Source organism: Aotus nancymaae, unplaced genomic scaffold, assembly GCF_030222135.1.
Source record: "Aotus nancymaae isolate 86718 unplaced genomic scaffold, 86718_ANA_hifiasm-v0.15.2.pri h1tg000040l, whole genome shotgun sequence".
NCBI lineage: Eukaryota > Metazoa > Chordata > Mammalia > Primates > Aotidae > Aotus > Aotus nancymaae.
The window spans coordinates 33,885,290-33,898,149 of NW_026988454.1; the positions used below are offsets into that span (position 1 = coordinate 33,885,290).

The window sequence follows — 12,860 nt, forward strand, 5'->3', positions numbered from 1 at the left end:
TTAAATTTAGCGACCAAATTTCAATAATAATAGTAATTACAATCAGTAATTTATGTACCTCTCATTTAGAGCCAGGAGCTATTCCCAGCACTTTTACATCTATCAATCCGTCTAATCCTGCAACTAACCTATGAGGTAAGTGTGACAATTATGTCTATTCTACAGAGTGGGGAATTCAGGCACAGAGAGGTTGCACGATTGCTTTGAGATCACACTGCTAGAAAGTTGGGGAGCTAGATTTTAAACCCAGACATTCTGGCTCCAGGATATACATTTTTACTGCTGTGCTATCCTGCCTCAACGGTAGAAAGAGCTTTGAATCAGACTTAAATAACAACAAATTCAGAGCGTTAGTCAAAATACAAATTGTGTTTCATTTTAGAAATCAATTTAGAGGCTTGCATTTTAGTTTTCATGTTCTTTTTATTCATTCAGCAAATATTTACTGATGCTATTATAAGCCAAGCGTCTTCCAAAGGTGCTGGGAATAGAACTTTCTTCTCGTGGAAACTGCATTCTCATGTAAAACATGAGACAAGGCCACATTAGGTGTGAAACATAAACATATTTGGGATAAAACTGGATTTTAAGCACAATGTTTTCACAAGCGGAAAATATTTTGCCCTTAAAAATTGTCACCTAAATAAATTAGTTATTTTTATGATGAAAGGTATCCTTAAAATAGAATAATTATTCAAATTTTTAAAATTGACAAGTAAAAGTTGTATATATTTATACATACACATGACATTTTGATGTATATAACATTGTTAAATAATTAAATCAAGCTAATTAACATATCCATCGCCTCATAGACTTACCTTGTTTTGGTGTGGTGAGAACATGTAAAATCTACCCTCTTAGCAGTTCTCAAGAACATGTTATTATTAACTACAGTCATGATAATAATAATTATATTATATATTAATTATAAATAAACTGATATTTAGAACTTAGTCATCCTACCTACCCAAACTTTGTACTCTTTGGCCAACATCTCTCAATTTCCCATCTCTCTCAAAGCCCTTGGTGGCCACCATTCTACTCTCTGCTTCTATGATGAGTTTTTTAGATTTAATATGTTAGTGAAATTATGCAGTCTATATTTGTCTTTCTGTGTCTGGCTTATTTCACTTAGTAAAAATTGAACAATTCTCAATCTTCACGTGAAGCCATTTTGATTCAAGGTAGAAATCCTTGAAGTAGTGTTTTATGTGGATGAAGTAGAGTTTAACTTCTCAGGGACATTTGGGCAGCAGCACATGATTATAAAATCAAAAAGACCTGGAATATTTTAGGTTAATTACAGTAAAGCATAAGAATATCAATTCCCTTGGAAAGGAAGAATGCAAACGTTAATAATTATCTAATGTCTTAATAAAGAACAGAATTAACAGAAAGTGTCCTGGAAAAGGAGGAAAAGGGGAGGGGGGCTGAGTAGAGATACAGTACAGAGAAAGGTAAGGACAGCCAGATGCAAGATGCATTCTCATTCTAAGATTGTGAAAGACAATAAAAAAGGATTTGAACAGAGGAAGTGAGGTGGTAAACGAGGAGGACAAAGAAAGTCTATCCACTAAAAATCTTGGTTCAATCAAATTAGGACATTTGTGACATATTTAAAAGATTATAGTCACATTTCAAGTGGGTGAAAAATAATTCAGGCAGCTGAGAAGCAGGAATTGACAAAGAGCTGAAGACATTATGTAAAATGAAAAATACTGATGTACTTGTTCATTTTATCCGGCTTGTTTTAAAATGAGGATTCGAAAAATCAGAAATATAAAAATTGGCAAATCAGATATGTACTATTTATTAACCAAAAAGAAATTATATTCTTATTGCAGTTGACATCGTTGGAATTTAAGAAAATAATAAAAAATATTTTTAAAAAATCTTGGCTAATAAGCATTAATATACATTTAGATTATTCATGGAGTTACTAATTAAGTACCATTCATCCTAACATGGTTAGTTACCAGACTCTATGGATACCTAAGAGAGTCTATTAGGTAAACATGATAAGGTTAATTTTTCTGATTACTTGACAGAAGTAAAATAGTAGCAAACAAAAAAGATGTAAGAGGGAAAAAGTCATAGTTAAATTATCTACATAAAGAAAACAATCCCCATATGATGAAAATAATTCAAAGATTCTATTAATTAAAGATCTGTCTAGATACAGAAGATGTTCAGTTTTATTTCATAGCTTCTGAGGCCCATGTAACTAACGAAAATTAATTTTGACTGACAAAAGTTAATTGATAAGTAGCAAGAGAGAAAAAATTATAGATATAAAGAGATTATTATTATTCATTTTACTACTCACTTGCAGAGACTATGAAAAAATTTCTTTGAATTAAGAAGTGAAGAAACAGCACTACCTAAAAACACTTAATACAAGCATACCTCAATTTAAGCAAAACTTCAAAATATAAAAATAAGATGTGAACGCTTGCTTTATAAAGGGACTTACTCGTAGTAAAACAATTCATCATAAAATTTCTTAAAATATCAAAATCTCTTCTAAAGTATTTAAGTAAACATGAAAATTTTTAAAGTAACACTAATTTTCAATAAAATATAACTGAAATTAAGAAAAAAAGGGTGGGGTCAAAATACTAAGGAAAACAGCATTCACTGTGCAGTGAGCAGTCAGGAACTACCACATATATTATTTCATCTAGTTCTCTTAACAGACCTGTAGCATAGGTACTATTGACACATTTTGCAGTTGAGAAATCAAAAAATCAGTAAGCTTTAACTAACGTAACCCAAGTCCACTTAGCTAGTAAGTGGCAGAGTTCCATTCAAACGTTGATCTTGCTGACTCTATTAGACTACATTCGTTAAACTACTAGACTATATTTTCTACAACCACAATAGACAGATACACAAAGGAGTCAATAGTATTTTTTCCTACACCTGTTATTTCGTGTTTAATGTGTATTTCTTGGGAGCTCCAAAATTGCACTCAATTCTTTTAGATGTGTAACCAGAATTATGATTGCTGGATCATATGGTAGTTCTATTTTTAATTTTTTGGAGGAACCACCATACTGTTTTTCACAGCAGTTACACCATTTTACAATCCCACCAGTGGTGCAGAAAGGGTTCCAATTTCTCCTTCACCAACACTTTTTGTTGCCAATAACTTTTGTTATGTTATATTCTTTTCAATAATAGACATGGCTGGATGTCTATTATGTTTTTGACTTGCATTTTTCTAGTAATTGATGTGGGGAATCTTTTTCACATACTTGTTGATCCATTTGTATATTATCTTTGGAGAAATGCCTATTCAAATCCTTTGCCTATTAAAGAAAAGATTATTTTTAGAGCAATTTTTGATTTACAACAAAATTGAAAAGAAGGTACAGAGATGTCCATGTACTCCCTGACCTCATGCAAGTATAGGCTTCCCCATTTTCAACCTCTCCTACTGGAGCAGTACATTTGTTTCAATTGATGAACTTGCATTGACACATCATTATCATCCAGAGTCCATAGTTTACATTAAGTTTTAGTTTTGGTGTTGTATGTTCTATGGGTTTAGACAAATTTATAATAAAAGTGATCCACATCTATAGTATCACTACCTTAAACATTGCCCATGCTCTGCTCACTCATTCTTTCTTTCCCTCAGTGCTTGGCAACCACTGATCGTTTTTACTGTCTCCAAAGTTTTGATTTTTCCAGAAATGGAAGCCTTTGTTAGACTGGCTTCTTTTACCTGTTAATATTCATTTAAATTACCTCTGTGTATTTTCATGGCTTGATAGCTCCTTTGTTTTTAATGCTGCCTTTGTCCATTTTTTAAATGAGTTATTTATTTTTTTACTGTTGAGCTGTAGGAGTTCTTTACATCTTCTGGATATCAACCCCTTATCAGATACATGATTTGTAAGTATTTTCTCCCATTTTGTATGTTACCTTATACTTTGTTAACTGTGTTCTTTGATACATAAATTTTTTTGTTTGTTGTAGTCTCATTTGCCAGTGTTTGCTTTGTTGCCTATGCTTTTGGTGTTATGTTACAGCCAATAAATCATTGCTGAATATAATATTGTGAAGCTTTCCCTCTATATTTTCTTCTAGGAATTTTATAATATTAGGTCTTACATTTATATCTCTAATTCATTTGAATTAGCTTTTGCATAAGGTGTAAGAAAAGGTCCAACTTTATTTCTGTGCATGTGGATATTTAGTTTTCCAAAAGCTGTTTGTTGAAACTGTCCTTTCCCCATTTTGTGTCTCGGCATCTTTGCTGAAGATCATTTGGCTATATATGCTAAGGTTTATTTCTGGGTTTTCTATGCTATTCGTCTATTCTGCCTTTATGCCAGTACCATGTTGTTTTGATTCCTGTAGCTCTGTAATATGTTTTGAAATTGGGAAGTATAAGTCCTCTAATTTTGTTCTTTTTCAAAATTGTTTTGACTATTTGGGGTCTTTTGAGATTCCATATAAATTTTAGAATGTGTTTTTCTAGTTTTGCAAAAAGTACCATGGGGATTTTGATAGGAATTGCATTGAATCTGTAAATTGCTTTGGGTAGTATTGATATCTTAACAATATTAAGTCTTTCAATTCATAAAGATGGAATGTCCTTTTACTTATTTGCATTTTTATTTCTTGTGTAGTTTTCAGAGAACAAGTTTGTCACCTTCTTAAGTTTATTCCCAAGTATTTTGTTCTTTTTGATGCTATTGTAAATGGATTTATTTTGTTAATTTCCTTTTCAAGTTGTTCATTTTTTGTATATAGAAACAAGTGTATTTTTTTGCATATTGATTTTGTATCTTGCGATTTTGTTGAATTTACTTATTGGTTCTAACAGGTTTCTGTGTATGGAATCTTCAGGGTTTTCTACATATAGGATCACATATTTTGCAAACAGATAATTTTACTTATTTATTTTGAATCTTTTTATTGCCTAATTGCTCTGGCTAGGACTTACAATACTATATTGAATAAAAGTGGTGAGAATGGGCATCTTTGTCTTGCCATTAATTATAAAAAGGAAATGCCCTCAGCCTTTAACCATTGAGTCTGATAGCTGTGGACTCTTCATATACAGCCTTTCTTATGTTGAGGTAGTTTTCTTCTATTACTAGTTGTTCAGTGCTTTTATCAGGAAAAAGTGTTAAATCCTATAACATATTTTTCAGCATCAAATGAGATGATCATTTAGTTTTTGTCCTTCATTTTGTTAATGTGGTACATTACACTGATTGATTTTTATATATTAAGCCATCCTTGCATCTCAGGGATAAATCCCACTTGGTTGTGGTATAATATGATATGTGGTATAATACTTTTAATATGCTGTTGAATTCTAATATTTTGTTGAGGAGTTTTGCATCTACAGGGTTATTGGCTTGTAGTTTTCTTTTCTCATCTGGCTTATGTATTAGGGTAATTCTGGCCTCATAGAATAAATTTGGAAGTGTTCCCTCTCTTCAATTTTTTGGAAGGTTGGTGTTAATTCTTTAAATATTTGATAGAATTCTCCAGTGAAGCCATCTGGTCTTGGGTTTTTTGTTTTGTTTTGACTTTTAGTTGGAAGGTTTTTGACTGCTGATTCAGTCTTATTATTACTTATTGGTATATTCAAAAGTAATTTTAAAAATGGACTTTAGAAAGATATAATTTACATGAAAGAAAATGCTGCCAAAGCTTAATGAGTTTCCTGACACTAGTGTTCTAAGAGCTCACTATTGTACTTTTGAAACATTTGCTTTATATTTAAAGTGTCTTATTACCTGTCACTTCACTAAGAGTCAATTAGCAAAGTGAATATAATCTAATAGTTTAAGCAACAAAATAAGTTAAATCCTCACAGAAGGCCTCTGATGGAGATAATTTATTTCAGAAATTGAAAAAAATTATAATGCTTTCCAATCTCTGTAAAGAACTGAGAACCAGAAGAACACTGATAAGCTTTTCAATCAATTCATATTAATAAATTTAAATTTGACAATGATATGTGAAGTATTCCCTATGTCCAAGGCATGATGTTAGGTGTTGGTAGGAGCCAAGTACAAGAGACTGTTCCTATTTTGAAGAAGCTTAAATGCAGAGTGAGAAACAAGCAAGAGTCACTTATGTAAGAGAGAATATTTGCCAAAGAGGAGGCATTAGGTAGTAGGAAAATGGGGTGTAAGAATATTCTGTGTGTGTGTGTGTGTGTGTGTGTGTACGTGTGTGTATAAGGAGGTAAGGATTGATCTCCTCCTGATATCTCTTTCAATGATGAACTGTTAACTATGGTTAAGTCTTTTTCATCGTAGCAAACCTTAGGGAGGTATTTCCTGCAATATAAAAGCAAGGCCCACAGCATATGCTTTTAGAATAGTACAAAAGATGAGTTGCAGTAGAAAATAGGGGAGCAGTGTTCAAACATTGGTCTTTTTTTCCTGATGCTGATGAAATATTCTGATTATGAGGCTTTGTTTTTCCAAACCTGTACATCTAAGACTCCTTAGTACTGAATCCTCTTGAAAAGTAGAGAATCAGAGGAAGAGGAAAAGAAGAGAAAACAGTTGACAAAGGAGGAATTTTTTTATTTGCCTATTTGTAGTCATAGGTGGGATCGTGGCAAATGTCGGCTGCTGAGAGGGTGCATACACATGCTAGTGTTTGTTAATGTGTCTGAGAGGCAAGCACACTGAGAGCTGGAGCTTCTGAGCAGACTGAACAATTCTAGACAGCTGGCAGGTCACAGCGAGTCATTAAAAACAGTTTACTTCCTCTCTATAAAGGAGGAATCCACTGGTCTGCAACACAGGGCAGTTATTATTTGTGTAAATGTCACTAAATTTAATGGATACTTTATAGTCTCCATTTCACTTGTCCTCTCTCAGTGTTTTTGAACATGTCCACATTCCCACAAGACTCTCCTTGGCTCCCATGATACCACACTTTCCTAGTTTTCTTTCTCTCTAGATGTTTCTTCTCAGTCTTGCCGATCATTGCCCTCTTCCCATCTCTGAAATGTAATTTCTTCCCATCTCTGAAATGTAGTTTCATACCAGTATCTGTTATTAGCTGTTTTCTTTCTCATGCCATATATTTTCCCTGGTAGATCTCCTCTGATCCCATAGCTTCTTCTCTTTCTCTCTCTTTCTCTTTCTCTCTCTCAATCTCTCTCTATCTCTCTCTATTTCACCCACCATTCTATATTCTGTCTTCACAATCTTCACTTGCTTGTCCCACAGAAGCCTCAAGTGAGCATGCCTAAAAATGATCTCATTATTTCTGGTCCTCTATTCTAAACCTCACCCTCTTTTTGTTTTTGTTTCCTTACTCAATAGCTGATGCATTGCCCACCTTATGACCCAAAACAGCATTTTTGGCAGTTATCTTCATGCATCCCTCTTCCAGACTCCCAACATTTGATTAATCACCAGATTCTGGTGGTCCTATGTCCTTGGCATCTCTCAAATCTTTCCACTTCCCTGAATCCTCACTGCTCTTACCCTTGATAAATCCACCCGCCTCTCTCCATGGCTTATTGCAAGAGCTCTCTGAGCACCGTGGCTCAAGCCTTGCCCCACTCCCTTATCTATTCTCCACCCTGTGATCTTCCTGCTGTGCAAATCTGATCATGCTTCCTCTGCTCCCCTCTGTTCTCAAGGTAAAGACCAGGCTCTGCATCATAGTGTATGAGACCCTTCACTGACTGAGCCTTGCACTCTCTCCAGCCTCAGCTCTTGCCCTATAAGCCTCATGTCGACTCTGCAGGCTCCAGTTCTTCTGCATTCTTCCCTGTGTTTCTAAAACATGTTCTGTTAAGCCCTATTTTGGTGAAGTGTTCCTTTTCTACCCTTCTCAGTTTAACTTAAGTGTTCTCCCTATGAGTTTCCAAAAAGCAAGGCAGTTCACCTCTACCTGCCCATCATATGGTATTGAAATTTTGCTTTTGCTTGCCTGTATCTACTATTGAAATCTAAACTTCTAGAAGGCAGAGCCCTTTTGTGGACTATTGTTCTCTAACATATCATATAGGAGGTGCTCAATATAAATTTATTCAATCAATCAATAAATTGCAATGCATTCTAGGAAGGTTAAAGAAAATGTTCAGTCTAAAAAGGCGACGGCTGTCAAGCACACACGTTTCCTTACACAATTCTTTCTTATATCCCCTTCCTAACATATTTCTTCTATCTCCAAGATCTCTTAGTACTTTCAAATAATGATGGAATAACTAAGCCTCTTTGACACAAGTTCTATCTCTTTCTCTACAGCTCTAACATGTTTTTACTTCCAATTATATTTATTCTTTCTTTAATTTATTCGTTAAAGCAGATAAAATGGTGCGGGGATTCCCGCTTCTCATACATTATTTCCAGAATAATTTGACTTGCCTTCCCTTTTCAATGCATCATTATTTCTGGAATAATTTCACTTGCCTTCCTTCTTTTCAATGCATTTTTATAAAACTGGCAGATTATACATATTACTATATAATCATAATTTTATAATTCAAAATTACCATTTAACTGCTAAGCCGTAACACTGAGATATTTTACTTTTCCCCAGATTTGTAAAGTTTTAAAGCTTTTAGCTCCTTGCACTATTACTTCTTTGTGCTGCTATGTAATAATAAGCTGCCTTGGCTTGTCTGAGGGTCCTGTGTTTAGATTTCTAAGGTAGTAAGTTCAAGGAAAACTTAGCCATGGTCTTCATACTAGAACCACTCTGCCTCAATGTTTATACTTTATACTAAACATGTCTATAAGATTATACATTTTATACTTTTACATTTTTACGAGGTCATGATGACAAGGAATGCCACATCTGTACATCTGAAAGTGGCATTTACTTTCTCACACGTAATATAAGTAGACTTTTTATGATATCTTTATATGTTTAATTAGTTCTGGCACATCAAAATCAGCCCCCTTAATTGAACATGTAAATATTTGGAGACTATGGGTCTAATAGTAATATAACTTCTAATATTTTAATAATAAAACCTTTCCAGGAATAAAGGGACGTCAAATCTAGTTTATAGGCCAGGTAAATGTTAATTGCTAAAGGTCTTTAATGTTTCAAAGCTTTATAGCTGTGTTGGAAAGAGCAATACTGCATATTGCATATTTATTTAAGTTTGCGGTCCTCCACATGGGCATTAGCTTTTTTCCCTTTTTAATCATATTCTCATGTAATTTAACTAGAAATTACATCAATATTTCCTGTTTTATGAATAAAATAGTTCAGCTCATCTATAGGGATACAATTCCTTTCCTTTGCTTGTATGACCTAAACTAAAATAGAATAAGTTCCATCTGGGCCTCTTGTCAGAAGTGGGTCCTCGTTAAGGTGTTCTCTTCTTGATATTAGGAATTTATTGGGACACTGCCTCCCAAATTCTTAGGACCAGACTCTTCAAGTTTTTCTCATGAATAGACCCTTGAAGTCCATCCTCCTTGTCATCTGTTATGCCATCAGCCCCTGGTGAATTCTTCTTTACTATACAAAACTGTCCTGTACAGGTGGTCGATACTGACACCAAAACCGAAGCCTCATGTGGCAGGGAATGTGGTGCTTCTCTTTAATACTTTATAGCACATCATCTCAGATTTCCGCTTCTAGTATTGTTGAGTAAGCTCCTATTGGACCATGTCTTTTCACAGATAATAACCGTAAACTCTGAAAGAAGTACATATTTAACAACAACATCAGCAACAACAACCTGAAGGCACTGATGAGTGAACGAAAGCAGACAGATGCTAGAGGGGAGTCAGCACTGGGAAGAAGGGAGCCGCATGGGTGAGCTGTCCATTTTATGTGTCTTTTAGCTTGAGGGCAGACCAAAGATAGTGCTGTACTGGGTGACTAAAACTTCAATGGAAAACCCAAAGTATTTCTGAATTTAAGAATCAGAAGCCAAAGTCTAGGGCAATCACAGGTGTTGGAAAATAAAAGCATGAGGAGAAAATCCTGGAAAGAAGAGAACCAGAGAGTACATCTAATTCTGCATATAAATTCTTCCCAAATCTCTGACTGACTCCTGGACTGTGTATGTGTGAGACAGACTCAAAGATGCTCAACTAAGGATGAAATAAGGTTTTGAGCTGTCATTTGCAGTTTGGATTCAACCAAGTTAATTACCTGTTACACAACAAACAAAAAATCCTCTTTTGAGGATTTTTGACATAACCTTGAATCTTTACAATATAACATTATCTATGCCCAGGATAAAATCCAAAATTACTCACCATACAAGGAATCCGAAAAATATGACCCATTCCCAAGAGAAAAGACAATCAATGGAGATGAACCCTGAGGTTTAGTTCAACCATGTTTTGAAATTTGGTGACAAGGATTTTAAAAGAGTTATTTTCAATTATTTGTCAGCCAACTATAAATCTGTATTTCTTTAGAGTATGTTTTTGAGTTTTACTTTGTTCCTTTGATTGGGCTATCTTTACCTGTTTCTTTGTCTGCTTGTGATATTTTGTTGAAATTGGGGCATTTGAAAAAAAAAAATCACCTCCCCAATCATTATGAGCTGGCTTTATGCAGGGGAAGACCTTCAGCTCTCAGCCCTGCTAGAGGTTCTAGGACCTCTGAAACATTTTCCAGAGATGTGTCTTCTCTGGGCTGTGCATGTGCTTTTAGCTGTCTTAAATTCCCTAAACAGCTTGCCCCTGCTTCTTCTCAGAAGTGTAATCTCTTGCTCCCTGGCATAGGCCTCCAAAACTGTAGCTGTAACATGCTGCAGCACTCACCTCTGTTTTCACTGGCTTCCAAACTATGCTGCCAGTCCCATCAGCACAAGTCAGGCAGTCCCTTTGCAGCTCCCAGACAAGCAAGAACACTGGATCACGGTTTTGTTTTTTTTTTTTCTGTCCTTAGGAAGGAGTCCTAGTATGAAAGATTTCTTCCAGTTGCACCTCTATGCTGGGTAGAGGGTCAAATGTGAGTACATAAAATGCAATCAATTTTCCTACCCCTTTCACTTCTTGATTTGATGTTGGCTTGAGTATTGTAGCTTCTCAACTGGTCCCTAGAATTCTCATAAAGGTATTCTTGTGCATATATTGTTATAGTTATGTCAGTGCCTCTGTGGGGAACTCAAGCTTCCTTGTCTGTCATCTTACTAACATCACCCTGTGACAAGGATATTAAAGTAGCTATAATAACTTTGCTCAAAGACATAAACAAAAGTATGTTCACAATGAGTGAAAAATATAAGAATTTTCAGTGGATAATTAGACTATTAACAAACCACATGGAAACTGTAGGCTAAAGATACAATAACTGAAGGAAAAAAAATCGCTAATTGAGCTTAACAACAGATTCAAAGTGATAGAGGAAAGATCCAGTATATTTTAAGATAGATCAATAACAATTACCCAAATGTGAAGAATGGAGAGAAAAGTATTGACTGACTGGTTTCTCAGGAACCTGTGCAACAATGTTGAAGGTCTAGCATATGTGTAATTGGAGTTACAGAAGAATATAGAGAGAAAGAATGAGGGCAAAAATATATAATAACTGAAAAATGTCCCAAATTTACACATTTAAGAAGCTCAGCAGAATGCACACAGAATAAAAAGCAAATCATCCCTGGGCACATCATACACTGCACAACACTACATAAAAGTAGAAGAAAACTGAAATAGGAAAACTAACATATTATGTATAGCAGAACACTGAGTCCAAGGACTGCCAAAGGATTTTTCTTATGTTTTCTTCTAATAGTTTTGTAGTTTCAGGTCTTACATTGTAAATCTTTAATCCATTTTGAGTTGATTTTTGTTTATGGTGAGAGATAGGGGTTCATTTTCATTCATCTGTATATGAATATTCAGTTTTCTCAGCACAATTTATTAAAGAGGTGATCCTTTCTCCCATGGTATGTTCTTGGTGCTGTTGTCAAAAATCAGTTGGCTATAAATACATGAATTTATTTCAGAGTTCTCTATTCTGTTCCATTGGTCTATGTGTCTGTTTTTATCTCACCACCATGCTGTTTTGTTTACTATTGTTTTGTAGTATATTTTGAAGTTAGGTAGTGTGATGATGCTAGCTTTGCTCTTTTTGCTCAAAACTGCTTTATCTATTTAGGATTTTTTTGTGGTTCCATATAGATTTTTAAGATTTTCTTTTTCCTGTGAAGAATGACATTAGTATTTTGATAGGGATTATATTAAATCTGTAGATTGCTTTGGGTAGTATGGCCATTTTAACAGTATTAATTCATCCAATCTATTAATATATGAGGTCTTTCCATTTTTGTGTATGTCTTAGGCAAAGATTATATGCTCCTATATTGACCTATTCTTAAGATGATGTCAATGAGAATTTTCTTTACCTTGAGGGGAAGTTCAACTCTAACTCTTGAAACATGCATGGCCCTATGAACCTGATGGAATAGTCACATAATGGCTTCACAATAGTATAGTACCTAAAGTTATGCTTATTTGGGCTTGAATAGTACTACACTTGTTTATAAACATTCAGTCAAGATTAGTTTACTTGAATTTGAGCCTAGTTTCTTCTCAGTCTTTCCTCATCAAATATTGAAAAATTTTTGTACCAAGCCTCACTCAGGGTTAACCTGTAACACATATAAAAAAATGTCTAATTGCACTCACAAATGAATATCTGTTTATTTCCACTTTACAAAAGCATATGCATTTAGATAAATTGTTCACATATGAATTTATGTTAGTGGTTGTTTAATTATACCTAAAAGGGAAGCCTGGGGTAGCTCTCAAGTAGTCTTTGATACATAGCTAACTCCTTAGCAAGTTGCTGGGCCTCTCAGGGCAAACAAGTGATCACCCACACTACCACGAATATGGATTGTGTATCTTTATTCTGTATTTTTATCATTTGTCATA

The 12,860-nt window shown here is 34.5% G+C and overlaps 1 long non-coding RNA gene across 2 annotated transcripts in view; it reads left to right on the forward strand.

Moving 5' to 3' along the window:
* LOC105732440 (uncharacterized) overlaps positions 1 to 9,766 on the forward strand; it is a 33,395-nt gene extending 23,629 nt beyond the window's left edge. For both annotated transcript variants that reach the window (XR_001110984.2, XR_001110985.2), the window contains exon 3: positions 9,642 to 9,766. This is a non-coding gene — a long non-coding RNA (uncharacterized LOC105732440). The remainder of the gene's footprint in view (positions 1 to 9,641) is intronic.
* The last annotated feature ends 3,094 nt before the right edge of the window (positions 9,767 to 12,860 follow it).